Consider the following 16,657-nt stretch of genomic DNA (forward strand, 5'->3'; position numbering starts at 1 on the left):
TCTCGGCCAACTTCCACATCTGGCACAGTCATCGCCTTGCATGATATTAGTGATGGTGCTTCTTCGATGGCATCGACCCATCGGCTACAAGATGCCGTCCACCACAAACATAAAAAGAAAAAAGACTCCACCTTGTTCCTGGCATGCAGGGCGGATGGATTGGTGCGTAGGCGCAATCAGCGAGCTTTGCGCCGCCTTCCACGCTCGCAACTGAACCGTACGCACACGCCGGATCCTCCACTGGTTCCCAAGGATGACTTCGTGGAGATGCCACGGATCATGCCCCTTCCATCGCCACCAGAACCAAACCACAGCCAAGGCAACACTAACAAAGATGTTGAATGTTATATTTGCAGGAATGAAAAAACCAAGCACTGCACGAAGTACAACAAATGGAAAAGTAGAGACTTCGGCAGCAGCATCACCTCCAACAGTCCAAGGTGAACCAGTGTGAACCCAAATCACCACAGCTGAACCGGCTTGAGGACCAGCCTATTCTTGAGGCGGTCACCCATTAGACTGGACTTATAACGCTGTTCATACGTTCAAAAAGTCAAACACTTCTGTATTATAACCTGTTGTTGTTTATCGTTCCAGATATCGTCTGACCGGACCACTGTTCAAGTTTTTTTTTCTCGCATTCATGTTTTGTTATGGTACAACCTTGTTAGTGTGACGCACCCGACATCGCCCCATGTAAATAGTTACGTCATATACACACGCTGTACACAACACACACACACACTCTTAGATGCACTCACGACACGATTATATTTATAACCACGTAGGCACATATCTTTGTAAAAAGGGGGGATGTCATGATATTCAAACACACACATCATGATAGACACACCAACAGACAAATCAGAACACACAACACCACAACCAATCACAGAAAGATATAAAAGCACAAACACGACACCTGGTGGTCAGTATTAGCTGGAGAGGAGGACCAGGACAGACCTGCTACACGACACACTCAGGGAGACAGCACGTGCAGAGTATCCAGAACGAACTGTAGATAAGAGTTAAAATAAAATAGAGTTGTACCACATACAACTGTGTTGGCTCATCTGTGCACCAGAGAACCCAACACCACAACTAATAAAAACGTCAGAGGATTAAAATAAAAAGGAAATTAAATATTTCCATATTTATTGGAAATAAATATGGGGGGCAGCATGGTAGCATTGTGGATAGCACAATTGCTTCACAGCTCCAGGGTCCCAGGTTCAATTCCGGCTTGGGTCACTGTCTGTGCGGAGTCTGCACATCCTCCCCGTGTGTGCGTGGGTTTCCTCCGGGTGCTCCGGTTTCCTCCCACAGTCCAAAGATGTGCAGGTTAGGTGGATTGGCCATGATAAATTGCCCTTAGTGTCCAAAATTGCCCTTAGTGTTGGGTGGGGTTACTGGGTTATGGGGATAGGGTGGAGGTGTTGACCTTGGGTAGGGTGCTCTTTCCAAGAGCCGGTGCAGACTCGATTGGCCGAATGGCCTCCTTCTGCACTGTAAATTCTATGATAATCTATGAAATATCTTGAACTTTCCCTTGCAGTTCATTGTAGTGCCGGTTTCAGCCACACGGTGGTGATGTCGAGCTGTACAAAGATCAGTAAAGTTTTACAGCGCAGTATCGCCACCTGCTGCTGGATACCTGGTACTGGCAGGAATACCAACAACTCAAAATGCTGAATCGCTGATCAGACAATTCAGGCAGGACCTTTCTTCACAACTGAAAGAGAATTGAATCAGAAACAAAGGAGGGAAAATAAACATGAGCCTGGACTTCCCACTTCCATGTTGCTGTCACACATCGAGTCCCTATCGGGAAATTCCACACAGCCGGTCTGGACAATGTTCAGAAAATCCCAGGTTGGGAGAGTGAGATTTCCCAGTTTGGGATCTTGCTGTGTGTCAGGAGCTGAATTCACAAATCTGAGCGTGTATTCCGAGTACAGAGAGGATAAGAATGTCCTCCTGGTTTAATAACTGGGACATTGGTGGATAGTTAGAATGTGCGAATGAAAGTGAAATTGGACACCACCTCCCCCTGGCTGCGAATGGTATTACAGCAATTAAATAAGATTTTTAAAAACCAGTGCAGCAGCTCCTGGTGAGACTGGAACAACATGTTTCCCTGTTCAATTAACCAGCAGATCAAATTAATAATAAAAACAGAAAGTTCTGGAAAAATGTTCAGCAGTTTCATTTTACTGTGCGGAGTCTGCACGTTCTCCCCGTGTCTGTGTGGGATTCCTCCGGGTGCTCCGGTTTCCTCCCACAGTCCAAAGACGTGTAGGTGAGGTGGATTGGCCATGATAAATTGCCCTCAGTGACCAAAAAGGTGAGGCGGGGTTATTGGGTTACGGGAATAGGGTGGAAGTGAGGGCTTAAGTGGGTCGGTGCAGACTCGATGGGCCGAATGGCCTCCTTCTGCACTGTACGTTCTATGTTTTAGGTCCAGTCTGTGGAGAGGGAAACAGAGTTGACGTCTCGAGTGGAATATGAATCTTTTTCAGTTGATTTCCAGCAGTCTCAGTATTTTGCTTTTATTACAACAGATCGAATTGTTAGATTGTATAAATATAGTTCACTTGATGCAACAACATTACTTGTCAGCAAAACAGTAAACCTAAAACCACAAACTGTTTCTGGATTTATTTTTAACCCAGCAATTTCTCAGAATCTTTATGTTATTCAGACCCTCAAATATATTTCAATGTTCAATTAGTTCACACACCTTCACTTCAGTCACTAATATCTGATGATATCTCTCCAGGGTTCCTCTATTTTGATCTTTATTCAGGTAAATAAATAAAAACATTTTTAAAAAACCCTAATTTCCGTGGAGCCACACCGCCACCTGCTGGTTGAGATCGGGACTCCAGAGATTTATTTGTCCTGCATTACTGACTTTGCTGGTGGTGCTGGAACACAGCTGTTTCTTTTTGGGGAGACGATTCTGTTGACTGTTTACAAACTTAACTATAACTAGCGAAGGGAGCATCACTGTTTGTGTCAGTGAATGGCTCCATTAGTCTGTGTAGATATTAGGGATGGACAACAAATGCTGGCTTTGCCATTGACACCCGCCTGTTCTGAGCTGCCACCATGTTCTGAGATTGGGTTCTTTGGCTCGGACTCTGGGTCTGGGACGTGGTTCTCAGACAGACTGGAGACAGACTTTAGTATCTGCTTCAACACTTATTTATTAGGATTACTTCTGAACCGGTTACAGAATAGGCACGTAGCTCTTAGGCATGATTCCAAACTCTCCCTCGAGAGTCGAACACATGACTGACGAGAGTCATTGTTACATCATCATCAACGTCACACAATAGAATATCCCACCTGTTAACCCTTTAAACACATCAACCCTTTATAGACACGTTTGCCATAATATACACCAGTATATCATGGTGCAGACACACACTGATGGACACACAGTGGGACCAATCAACATACCAACACCGCAGCCAATCACCAGTGAGAGCACACGCACTATAAAGACAGGGGGCATCAGAGTTCCCGCTCATTCGAGTAGCAGCTAGCTGGGAGCACAGAGCTCGCAGCCTGCAACACAGACATTCACCATGTGCTGAGTGCATCTACTGGTTAGGACAAGGCAGAGGTCTTTAGTTAAAGCTGGTATCGTATTTACCCACAGTTCAAGTATGTTTAAATAGTTAATCTTTCAATAAAATAGTGTTGCACTCCTTCAAGAGTTGGTGACCAATATGTGATCCAGAACACCCAACACATCATGATATCAGGTGTGGTTGCATACTAGCACTTCTTAGACCTACCTGCAAGTGATCTGCCTTCCACCAGCATTCCGTCATCCTGCAACATGGACAACATCAGCCCACTGCCGCCGCTCCGCATCGCCTGCAACCTCGGGGCCAACTGGAAGATTTTCAAACAGCGCTTCCAGCTCTTCCTCGAAGCCATGGACAGGGAGGGCGCCTCGGACACCAGAAAGATTGCCCTTCTCCTCTCCACGGCCGGGGACCATGCCATCCACATTTTCAACTCTCTCACCTTTGCAGATGACGAAGACAAGACGAAGTTCAAGACGGTTCTCCTCAAATTTGACACTCACTGCGGCGTGGAGGTGAATGAAAGTTTTGAACGCTACGTGTTGCAGCAGCGTTTGCAGGGTAAGGATGAACCTTTCCAATCCTTTCTAACGCACCTCCGCATCGTTGCGCAATCTTGCAGCTACGGGCCCACCTCCGACTCCATGATACGCGACCAGATCGTTTTCGGTGTTCAGTCGGACCCCCTATGTCAGCAGCTCCTCAAAGTAAAACAACTCACCCTTGCGGCCGCCATTGAGACCTGTGTTCGACATGAAAATGCCACGAGTTGGTATTCCCATATACAAGCGGCTGTAACGGCGCGGCAAGGTCCCCACGAGGCAGAACGGGTCCAAGTGATTGAGCACCTTCAGGGCCTCAGCCTGGATGAGGGCGGCCATTTTGCGCGCTTTTTGCAGACTCCCGCGCTTGTACACACCAAACGAGGGGACGGCGACGTGGAGGAACGTAATGCGCAGGCGCGCACCATGCATGACCGCACCACGCATGCACGGTGGCGCAGCGAACGTGCTGACGTCACAACGTGCGGCAACTCTTGCTCCGCCCATTTAAAGCGGCAATGCCCCGTAAAATCTCGACAATGCGTACGATGTGGAAGACTTGGCCACTATGCTGCCTGCTGTCGAGCAGCTCAGCCTTCCAATTCATATCGCTTCAGCCAGCCTCGCAGGAATGTTCGGGCAATTCAACCCACGGTCAATGTGTCCGATTCCGACCTCCCACACAGCAGTGACACCGAGGACCTGAAGGCGCCTTTTCGAGTCGGTGTCGTAACGAAAAACAGGCTGTCCCCGAAGCAAAGACACCAGCCGCTGTCGGTATACAGCATCGATCCAGACGATGAGTGGTGTGCCACCCTGACGGTCAACCGGTCCCAAATACGATTCCGCCTGGACACTGGCGCCTCCGACAACCTCATGGCGTGGTCTGCTTTTCAAAGCCTTTGTGTCAAACCAACCATTCTTCCATCGACCTGCCAGCTATTGGACTACAATGGCAACATCATTCCTGCTACCGGCTAATGCCAACTCGAAGTGACGCACAAGTCACGAAAAGCCATCCTTCCTTTCGAGACAATGGGCTCCTCGAAGGACTCTCTGTTTGGTGCACAGGCGTGCAAGCTGCTAAATCTCGCTCAAAGAGTTCACTCTCTCTCTCTTGATGACACGTTTGCCTTCCAGGATGCTGACTTCAGGGCACAACTCAACGCCATCATCGACCAGCACCGCGACGTCTTCGAAGGCATGGGCACGCTCCCATATACTGACAAGATCCTACTCAAACAGAACGCCACGCCTGTGGTGCATGCACCTCGCAGAGTCCCAGCACCCGTCAGGACCGCCTCAAGTAGCAGCTGCAGGACCTCCAAGACCAAGGAGTGATCTCCAGAGTTACGGAACCAACCAACTGGGTCAGTTCCATGGTGTGCGTAAAAAAGCCTTCAGGCGATCTCAGAATCTGCATTGATCCAAAGGATCTGAATCGTAACATAATGAGGGAGAATCATCCGATCCCCAAGCGCGAAGAGATTACATGTGAGAAGGCTCGCGCCAAGCTCTTCACCAAACTTGACGCCTCGAAAGGATTCTGGCAAATCCAACTAGACAGATCCAGTAGGAATCTGTGTACCTTGAACACCCCTTTTGGCAGATATTGTTACAACAGGATGCCGTTTGGGATCATATCGGTGTCAGAAGTGTTCCACAGGATCATGGAACAAATGATGGAAGGCATTGAATGTGTTCCCGTCTATGTTGACGACATAATCATTTGGTCCACCACCCCGCAGGAGCAAGTCAGTCGCCTCCAGCGCGTGTTCAAACGCATACGGGAGCAGGGCCTACGCCTCAACAGAGCCAAATGTTCCTTCGGTCAGACGGAACTCAAGTTCCTAGGGGACCACATCTCCCAGTTGGGTGTGCGGCCGGATGCGGACAGGGTGGCTGCTATCACGGACATGAAAAAGCCAGAGGACAAGAAGGCGGTCCTCCGATTTCTGGGCATGGTCAACTTCCTAGGGAAGTTCATCCCTAACCTCGCCTCTCATACCACAGCTCTCAGGAACCTGGTCAGGAAGACGACAGACTTCCAATGGCTTCTTGCCCACAAGCGCGAATGGAAAGAACTTAAAACCAAACTTACCACGGCCCCGGTATTGGCCTTTTTTGATCCAGCGAAAGAGACAAAAATTTTGACCGATGCCAGCCAATCTGGCATTGGGGCAGTGCTCCTGCAACGCGATGAGGCCTCATCATGGGCCCCCGTTGCATATGCGTCACGTGCCATGTCCCCCACGGAACAGTGCTACGCGCAGATAGAAAAGGAGTGCCTGGGCCTTTTGACCGGTGTCGTCAAGTTTCATGATTATATGTACGGCCTTCCCGAATTCACCGTCGAGACCAACCATCGCCTGCTGGTCAATATAATACAGAAAGACTTGAACGACATGACGCCTCGCCTCCAGCACATTCTGCTTAAACTCCGGCGATACGACGTCCAGCTCGTATACACCCCGGGCAAAGACCTGATCATAGCCGACACTCTGTCCAGGGCAGTCAACACCCCATGTGACCCAACGGGATTCGTCTGCCAGGTTGACGCCCATGTGGCCTTCGTGGCCTCCAATCTACCTGCCACGGATGAACGCCTCATCCAAATTTGGCATGAGACAGCGGCTGACCCCCTGCCAGAGCGTGTCATGCGCTGCCTAACAGACGGGTGGCTCAAGGGCCAATGCCCGCAGTTCTACAACATCAGAGACGATCTGGCGGTAGTCGATGGTGTCCTCCTGAAGCTGGACCGCATTGTCATCCCGCACAGCATGCGCCAGCTCGTCTTGGAACAGCTACACGAGGGCCATCTTGGCGTGGAGAAGTGCCGCCGACGGGCCCGAGAGGCAGTGTACTGGCCCGGCATCAATGACGACATCGCCAACACAGTGCTCAACTGCCCCACCTGTCAGCGCTTCCAGCCGGTCCAACCACGTGAGACCCTACAGCCCCATGAGCTGGTCACGTCCCCTTGGTCCAAGGTCGGCATCGACCTGTTCCATGCGCTGGGCAGGGATTATGTTCTGATTGTAGACTATTTTTCTAACTACCCGGAGGTGGTACGTTTGCACGACATCACATCGTCTACAGTCATCCGTGCCTGTAAGGACACCTTTGCTCGTCACAGCATCCCACTCACTGTGATGTTGGACAATGGCCCCTGCTTCGCAAGCCAGGAATGGTCCAACTTTCCCAGGAGGTACAACTTTGTGCATGTGACACCCAGTCCCCTGTACCCCCAATTCCAATGGCAAAGCGGAGAAGGGCGTCCACATAGTCAAACGGCTCCTCTGCAAGGCTGCCGATGCGGGATCCGACTTCTACCTCGCCCTGCTGGCCTATCGCTCCGCCCCACTGTCCATTGGCCTGTCACCAGCCCAGCTGCTCATGGGTCGCACCCTGTGGACGACGGTGCCGTCCATTCACGTCCCAGACCTCGACCACGTTCCGGTCCTTCAACGAATGCAACTGTCTCGTGCACAGCACAAGGTGGCTCATGACTCCCGTGCAGCTGATCTCCCTGCTCTGGCTCCAGATGACAACGTCCGCATCCATCTTCCGGATGGTGGCAGGTCTGTAACTGCTGTGGTTCTTCGGCAGATGGCCCCCCGCTCATTCCTGGTTCGTCTACCGGATGGCTCCATTCTGCGCCATAATCGACGTTCCCTTCGTCTCGTTCCGCACTACGTGATCCTCCACTGTTGCCTCGCCCTCCTGTTGTCCCTGACCTGGACTATGCGGAGATTCCGGTTACTCTGCATCCTCCTCACTCTGACGCAGTCCAGCCCGCTCCTCAGTCGGTGGCTCCTGACCCACCCTTGAGGCGGTCAACCAGAATTCACCGCCCACCTCAGAGACTTAATTTGTGAACTTTGTGCACGAAGGGACTCTCTGGTCTGTTCTGTTCTTCCGTTTAATCGTTCCAGTGGTTTGTATATAGTGTTCATCTCGTTATTTGTGTGACACACTGTTTTTTCTGCACCAGGCTCCTTCCCCTGTAAATAGCTTAGTTTCATGTACATAGTCCTGTAAATATTTCGCACACACATAGTCAGGAACATTCACCACACACTATTTATTGTCAAGCAGCTACATTTTTTTTAATATAAAAGGGGGGATGTCATAATATACACCAGTATATCATGGTGCAGACACACACTGATGGACACACAGTGGGACCAATCAACATACACAACACCGCAACCAATCACCAGTGAGAGCACACGCACTATAAAGACAGGGGGCATCAGAGTTCCCGCTCATTCGAGTAGCAGCTAGCTAGGAGCACAGAGCTCACAGCCTGCAACACAGACATTCACCATGTGCTGAGTGCATCAACTGGTTAGGACAAGGCAAAGGTCTTTAGTTAAAGCTGGTATCGTATTTACCCACAGTTCAAGTATGTTTAAATAGTTAATCTTTTAATAAAATAGTGTTGCACTACTTCAAGTGTTGGTGACCTGTATGTGATCCAGAACACCCAACACATCAACGTCTTTACCCTTTCCAGACACTTTACTCTTTACACAACACACGGCATGATAACACAATGGCTAGCACTGCTGCTTCACCGAGCCAGGGGCCTGGGTTCGATTCACAGCTTGGATCACTGTCTGTGCGGAGTCTGCACGTTCTCCCCGTGAGTGCGTGGGTTTCCTCCCACAAGAGAGATAAGGAGACATTTCTTCACACAAAGAGTGGTGAGCCTGTGGAATTCATTACCACAGGAAGTAGTTGATGCTAAAACTTTGAATATATTCAAGAGGCGGCTGGATATCGCACTTGGGGAGGATGGGATCAAAGGCTATGGGGAGAAAGCAGGATTAGGCTATTGAGTTGGATGATCAGCCATGATCGCGATGAAGGCGGAGCTGGCTCAAAGGGCCAAAAGGCCTCCTCCTGCTCCCATCTTCTATGTAAGTCCAGAAAGACTGACTTGTTAGGTGAATTGGACATTCTGAATTCTCCCTCAGTGTACCCGAACAGGCACCGGAGTGTGGCAACAAGGGGATTTTCACAGTAACTTCATTGCAGTGTTAATGTGAATCTACTTGTGACACTAATAAAGATTATTATTCTATCAAGAAACGGCTGAAGGCACTGGATACTGCAAAGGCTCTGGGCCCTGACAATATCCCGGCAATAGACTTGTGCTCCAGAACTTGCCGCACCCCTAGCCACGCTGTTCCAGTACAGATACAACACTGGCATCTACCCGGCAATGTGGAAAATTGCCCAGGTGTATCTGTACACAAGAAACAGGACAAATCCAACCCAGCCAATTACCGCCCTATCAGTCTACTCTCCATCATCAGTAAAGTGTTGGAAGGAATCATCAACAGTGCTATCAAACGGCACTTACTCAGCAATAACCTGCTCACGGACGGTCAGTTTGGGTTACGCCCAGGGTCACTCAGCTCCTGACCTCATTACAGCCTTGGTTCAAACATGGACAAAAGAGCTGAATGCCGGAGGTGAGGTGGGAGTGACTGCCCTTGACATCAAGGCAGCATTTGACCGAGTGGCATCAAGGAGCCCGAGGTATACTGGAGTCAATGGGAATCAGGGGGAAAACTCTCCGCTGGTGGGAGTCATACCCGGCACAAAGGAAGATGGTTGTGGTGGTTGGAGGTCAATCATCTCAGCTCCAGAACATCACTGCAGGAGTTCCTTAGGGTCGTGTCCCAGGCCCAACCATCTTCATCAGCGACTTCATCAGTGAGCTCTCTTCCATCGTAAGGTCAGTTGTGGGGATGTTCGCGGATGACTGCACAATGTTCGCGACTCCTCCGATAATGAAGCAGCCCGTGTCCAAATGCAGCAAGACCTGGACAATATCCAGGCTGGGCTGACAAGTGTCAGTGTCAGGCAATGACCATCTCCTACAAGAGAGGATCTAACCATTGCCCCTTGACATTCAATGGCATTACCATCGTTGAATCCCCACAATCAACATCCTGGGGGTTACCATTGGTCAGAAGCTGAACTGGACTACCCATTTTAATACTGTGGCTACCAGGGCAGGTCAGGGGCTAGGAATCCTGCGGCGAGTAACTCACCTCCTGACCCTCCAAAGCCTGTCCACCATCTACAAGGCACAAGTCAGGAGAGTGATGGAAAACACTCCACTTGCCTGGATGAGTGCAGCTCCAACAACACTCAAGAAGCTCAACACCATCCAGGACAAAGCAGCCCCGCTTGATTGCTCCTCCTTCCACAAACATTCACTCCCTCCACCACTGAGGAACAGTGGCAGCCGTGTGTACCATTTACAAGATGCACTGCAGTGGGGAATCCCACGCACACACGGGGAGAACGAGGAAGCGAGAGGGGTGCTGAAGGGTTTGGACAGGCTCGGAGACTGGGCAAAGAAGTGGCAGATGAAATACAATGTGGAAAAGTGTGAGTTTCTGCACTTTGGAAGGAGGAATTTAGGCATAGACTATTTTCTAAATGGGAAATGCTTTGGAAATCAGAAGCACAAAGGGACTTGGGAGTCCTTGTTCCCGATTCTCTTAAGGTTAACGTGCAGGTTCAGTCTGCAGTTAGGAAGGCAAATGTAAGGTTAGCATTCATGTCAAGTGGGCTAGAATACAAGATCAGGGATGTACTTCTGAGGCTGTATAAGGCTCTGGTCAGACCCCATTTGGAGTATTGTGAGCAGTTTTGTGCCCCGTATCTAAGGAAGGATGTGCTGGCCTTGGAAAGGGTCCAGAGGAGGTTCACAAGAATGATCCCTGGAATGAAGAGCTTGTCGTATGAGGAATGGTTGAGGACTCTGGGTCTGTACTCGTTGGAGTTTAGTTGGATCAGGGGGGATCTTACTGAAACTTACAGGATACTGCGAGGCCTGAATAGAGTGGATGTGGAGAGAATGTTTCCACTTGTAGGAAAAACTAGAACCAAAGGGGCGATCCTTTAAAACAGAGATGAGGAGGAATTTCTTCAGCCAGAGGGTGGTGAATCTGTGGAACTCTATGCTGCAGAAGGCTGTGTAGGTCAAATCACTGAGTGTCTTTAAGGCAGAGATAGATAGATTCTTGATTAATAAGGGGATCAGGGGTTCTGGGGAGAAGGCAGGAGAATGGGGATGAGAAAATATCAGCCATGATTGAATGGCGGAGCAGACTCGATGGGCCGAGTGGCCTAATTCTGCTCCTATGTCTTATGGTCCAACTCACCAAGGCTCCTGAGACAACGCCTTCCAAACACACAACCACTACCATCTAGAAGGACAAGAGTCGCAGATACCTGGGATCTCCACCACCTGGAGCTTCCCCTCCAGTGGCCATCTGGTGGCCCTGACGTCAGTCGCAATGAAGTGCTTCGAGAGGTTGGTCATAAAGCGCTTCAACTCCACACTCCCAGAGCGCCTTGATCCACTGCAATTCGCATACCGCTGCAACCGGTCCACAGCAGACACCATCTCCCTGGCTCTGCACTCATCGCCAGAGCATCTCGACATCAAGGACTCCTACATGAGACTCCTATTCATTGACCTTCAACACCATAATCCCAGCCAAGCTCATATCTAAACTCCAAAATCCATGACTTGGCTCCTCACTCTGCAACTGGATCCTCGACTTTCTGACCCACAGACCACAATCAGTAAGAATTAACAACAATACCTCCTCCACAATAGTCCTCAACACCGGTGCCCTGCCAGGCGGCGTACTTAGCCCCCTACTCTACTCCCTGTACACACACGATTGCATGGCAAAATTTGGCAACAACTCCATCTACAGGTTTGCTGATGACACAGCCATAGTGGGCCGGATCTCGAATAACGACAAGTCAGAATACAGGAGGGAGATAGAGAACCTAGTGGAGTGGTGTAGCGACAACAATCTCTCCCTCAATGCCAGCAAAGCTAAAGAGCTGGTCATTGACTTCAGGAAGCAAAGTACTGTACACACCCCTGTCAGCATCAACGGGGCCGAGGTGGAGATAGTTAACAGTTTCAAATTCCTAGGGATGCACATCTCCAAAAATCTGTCCTGGTCCACCCAGCTAGGCGCTACCACCAAGAAAGCACAACAGCGCCTATACTACCTCAGGAAACTAAGGAAATTCGGCATGTCCACATTAACTCTCACCAACCTTTACAGATGCACCATAGAAAGCATCCTATCGGGCTGCATCACAGCCTGGTATGGCAACTGCTCGGCCCAAGACCGCAAGAAACTTCAGAGAGTCTCTCCCCCGATCCCCGGTGCGTCTCTCCCTGATCCCCAGTGAGTCTCTCCCCGATCCCAAGTGAGTCTCCCTCGATGCCCAGTGAGTCCCTCCCCGATCCCCAGTGATTCTCTCCCCCGATCCCCAGTGAGTCTACCCCGATGCCCAGTGAGTCTCTCCCCCGATCCCCAGTGAGTCTCTCCCCGATCCCCAGTGAGTCTCCCCCCGAACCCCAGTGAGTCTCTCCCCGATCCCCAGTGAGTCTCTCCCCCGATCCCCAGTGAGTCTCCCCCCGATCGCCAGTGAGTCTCCCCCCGATCCCCAGTGAGTCCCTCCCCGATCCCCAGTGATTCTCTCCCCCGATCCCCAGTCAGTCTACCCCGATGCCCAGTGAGTCTCTCCCCGATCCCCAGTGAGTCTCTCCCCCCGATGCCCAGTGAGTCTCTCCCCGATCCCCAGTGAGTCTCTCCCCGATCCCCAGTGAGTCTCTCCCCCGATTCCCAGTGAGTCTCCCCCCCTGATCCCCAGTGAGTCTACCCCCGAACCCCAGTGAGTCTCTCCCCCGATCCCCAGTGAGTCTCTCCCCGATCCCCAGTGAGTCTCTTCCCTGATCCGCAGTGAGTCTCTCTCCCCGATCCCCAGTGAGTCTCCCCCCGATCCCCAGTGAGTCTCTCCCCGATCCCCAGTGAGTCTCTCCCCCGATCCCCAGTGAGTCTCTCCCCCGATCCCCAGTGAGTCTCTCCCCCGATCCCCGGTGCGTCTCTCCCTGATCCCCAGTGAGTCTCTCCCCGATCCCAAGTGAGTCTCCCTCGATGCCCAGTGAGTCCCTCCCCGATCCCCAGTGAATCTCTCCCCCGATCCCCAGTGAGTCTACCCCGATGCCCAGTGAGTCTCTCCCCCGATCCCCAGTGAGTCTCTCCCCGATCCCCAGTGAGTCTCCCCCCGAACCCCAGTGAGTCTCTCCCCGATCCCCAGTGAGTCTCTCCCCCGATCCCCAGTGAGTCTCCCCCCGATCGCCAGTGAGTCTCCCCACCGATCCCCAGTGAGTCTCCTCCCCGATCCCCAGTGAGTCTCCCCCCCGATCCCCAGTGAGTCTCTCCCAGATCCCCAGTGAGTCTCTCCCCAATCCCCAGTGAGTCTCTCCCCTGATCCCCAGTGAGTCTCTCCCCGATCCCCAGTGAGTCTCTCCCCCGATCCCCAGTGAGTCTCTCCCCCGATCCCCAGTGAGTCTCCCCCCCCTGATCCCCAGTGAGTCTCCCCCGAACTCCAGTGAGTCTCTCCCCCGATCCCCAGTGAGTCTTCCCCCGGTTCCCAGTGAGTCTCCTCCCCGGTCCCCAGTGAGTCTCCCCCGATCCCCAGTGAGTCTCCCCCGATGCCCAGTGAGTGTCCACCCCCGATCCCCAGTGAGTCTACCCCGATGCCCAGTGAGTCTCTCCCCCGATCCCCAGTGAGTCTCTCCCCCCGATGCCCAGTGAGTCTCTCCCCATTCCCCAGTGAGTCTCTCCCCGATCCCCAGTGAGTCCCTCCCCCGATCCCCAGTGAGTCTCCCCCCCGATCCCCAGCGAGCCGCACCCCCTGATCCCCAGTGAGTCTCCCCCGAACTCCAGTGAGTCTCTCCCCCGATCCCCAGTGAGTCGCTCCCCGATCCCCAGTGAGTCTATCCCCTGATCCGCAGTGAGTCTCTCTCCCCGATCCCCAGTGAGTCTCCCCCCGATCCCCAGTGAGTCTCCCCCGATCCCCAGTGAGTCTCCCCCCCGATCCCCAGTGAGTCTCCCCCGATCCCCTGTGAGACTCACCCCCCGACCCCCAGTGAGTCTCTCCCCCGATCCCCAGTGCGTCTCTCCCCGATCCCCAGTGAGTCTCCCTCGATGCCCAGTGAGTCCCTCCCCGATCCCCAGTGATTCTCTCCCCCGATCCCCAGTGAGTCTACCCCGATGCCCAGTGAGTCTCTCCCCCCGATGCCCAGTGAGTCTCTCCCCAATCCCCAGTGAGTCTCTCCCCGATCCACTGTGAGTCTCTCCCCCGATCCCCAGTGAGTCTCCCCCCCCGATCCCCAGTGAGTCGCACCCCCTGATCCCCAGTGAGTCTCCCCCGAACCCCAGTGAGTCTCTCCCCCGATCCCCAGTGAGTCTCCCCCCGATCCCCAGTGAGTCTCTCCCCTGATCCGCAGTGAGTCTCTCTCCCCGATCCCCAGTGAGTCTCCCACCGATCCCCAGTGAGTCTCTCCACGATCCCCAGTGAGTCTCTCCCCGGATCCCCAGTGAGTCTCTCCCCCGATCCCCAGTGAGTCTCTCCCCCGATCCCCAGTGCGTCTCTCCCCGATCCCCAGTGAGTCTCCTCCCCGATCCCCAGTGAGTCTCTCCCCGATCCCCAGTGAGTCTCTCCCCCGAACCCCAGTGAGTCTCTCCCCGATCCCCAGTGAGTCTCTCCCCCGAACCCCAGTGAGTCTCTCCCCCGATCCCCAGTGATTCTCTCCCCCAATCCCCAGTCAGTCTACCCCGATGCCCAGTGAGTCTCTCCCCGATCCCCAGTGAGTCTCTCCCCCCGATGCCCAGTGAGTCTCTCCCCGATCCCCAGTGAGTCTCTCCCCGATCCCCAGTGAGTCTCTCCCCCGATTCCCAGTGAGTCTCCCCCCCTGATCCCCAGTGAGTCTACCCCCGAACCCCAGTGAGTCTCTCCCCCGATCCCCAGTGAGTCTCTCCCCGATCCCCAGTGAGTCTCTTCCCTGATCCGCAGTGAGTCTCTCTCCCCGATCCCCAGTGAGTCTCCCCCGATCCCCAGTGAGTCTCTCCCCGATCCCCAGTGAGTCTCTCCCCCGATCCCCAGTGAGTCTCTCCCCCGATCCCCAGTGAGTCTCTCCCCCGATCCCCGGTGCGTCTCTCCCTGATCCCCAGTGAGTCTCTCCCCGATCCCAAGTGAGTCTCCCTCGATGCCCAGTGAGTCCCTCCCCGATCCCCAGTGATTCTCTCCCCCGATCCCCAGTGAGTCTACCCCGATGCCCAGTGAGTCTCTCCCCCGATCCCCAGTGAGTCTCTCCCCGATCCCCAGTGAGTCTCCCCCCGAACCCCAGTGAGTCTCCCCCGATCCCCAGTGAGTCTCTCCCCGATCCCCAGTGAGTCTCCCCCCGAACCCCAGTGAGTCTCCCCCCAATCGCCAGTGAGTCTCCCCCCCGATCCCCAGTGAGTCTCCTCCCCGATCCCCAGTGAGTCTCCCCCCCGATCCCCAGTGAGTCTCTCCCAGATCCCCAGTGAGTCTCTCCCCGATCCCCAGTGAGTCTCTCCCCTGATCCCCAGTGAGTCTCTCCCCGATCCCCAGTGAGTCTCTCCCCCGATCCCCAGTGAGTCTCTCCCCCGATCCCCAGTGAGTCTCCCCCCCCGATCCCCAGTGAGTCTCCCCCGAACTCCAGTGAGTCTCTCCCCCGATCCCCAGTGAGTCTTCCCCCGGTTCCCAGTGAGTCTACTCCCCGGACCCCAGTGAGTCTCCCCCGATCCCCAGTGAGTCTCCCCCGATGCCCAGTGAGTGTCCACCCCCGATCCCCAGTGAGGCTACCCCGATGCCCAGTGAGTCTCTCCCCCGATCCCCAGTGAGTCTCTCCCCCCGATGCCCAGTGAGTCTCTCCCCATTCCCCAGTGAGTCTCTCCCCGATCCCCAGTGAGTCTCTCCCCCGATCCCCAGTGAGTCTCCCCCCCCGATCCCCAGCGAGCCGCACCCCCTGATCCCCAGTGAGTCTCCCCCGAACTCCAGTGAGTCTCTCCCCCGATCCCCAGTGAGTCGCTCCCCGATCCCCAGTGAGTCTATCCCCTGATCCGCAGTGAGTCTCTCTCCCCGATCCGCAGTGAGTCTCCCCCCGATCCCCAGTGAGTCTCCCCCGATCCCCAGTGAGTCTCCCCCCCGATCCCCAGTGAGTCTCCCCCGATCCCCTGTGAGACTCACCCCCCGACCCCCAGTGAGTCTCTCCCCCGATCCCCAGTGCGTCTCTCCCCGATCCCCAGTGAGTCTCCCTCGATGCCCAGTGAGTCCCTCCCCGATCCCCAGTGATTCTCTCCCCCGATCCCCAGTGAGTCTACCCCGATGCCCAGTGAGTCTCTCCCCCCGATGCCCAGTGAGTCTCTCCCCAATCCCCAGTGAGTCTCTCCCCGATCCACTGTGAGTCTCTCCCCCGATCCCCAGTGAGTCTCCCCCCCCGATCCCCAGTGAGTCGCACCCCCTGATCCCCAGTGAGTCTCCCCCGAACCCCAGTGAGTCTCTCCCCCGATCCCCAGTGAGTCTCTCCCCCGATCCCCAGTGATTCTCTCCCCCGATCCCCAGTCAGTCTACCCCGATGCCCAGTGA

This window comes from Scyliorhinus torazame, chromosome 14 (assembly GCF_047496885.1).
Source record: "Scyliorhinus torazame isolate Kashiwa2021f chromosome 14, sScyTor2.1, whole genome shotgun sequence".
Lineage (NCBI taxonomy): Eukaryota > Metazoa > Chordata > Chondrichthyes > Carcharhiniformes > Scyliorhinidae > Scyliorhinus > Scyliorhinus torazame.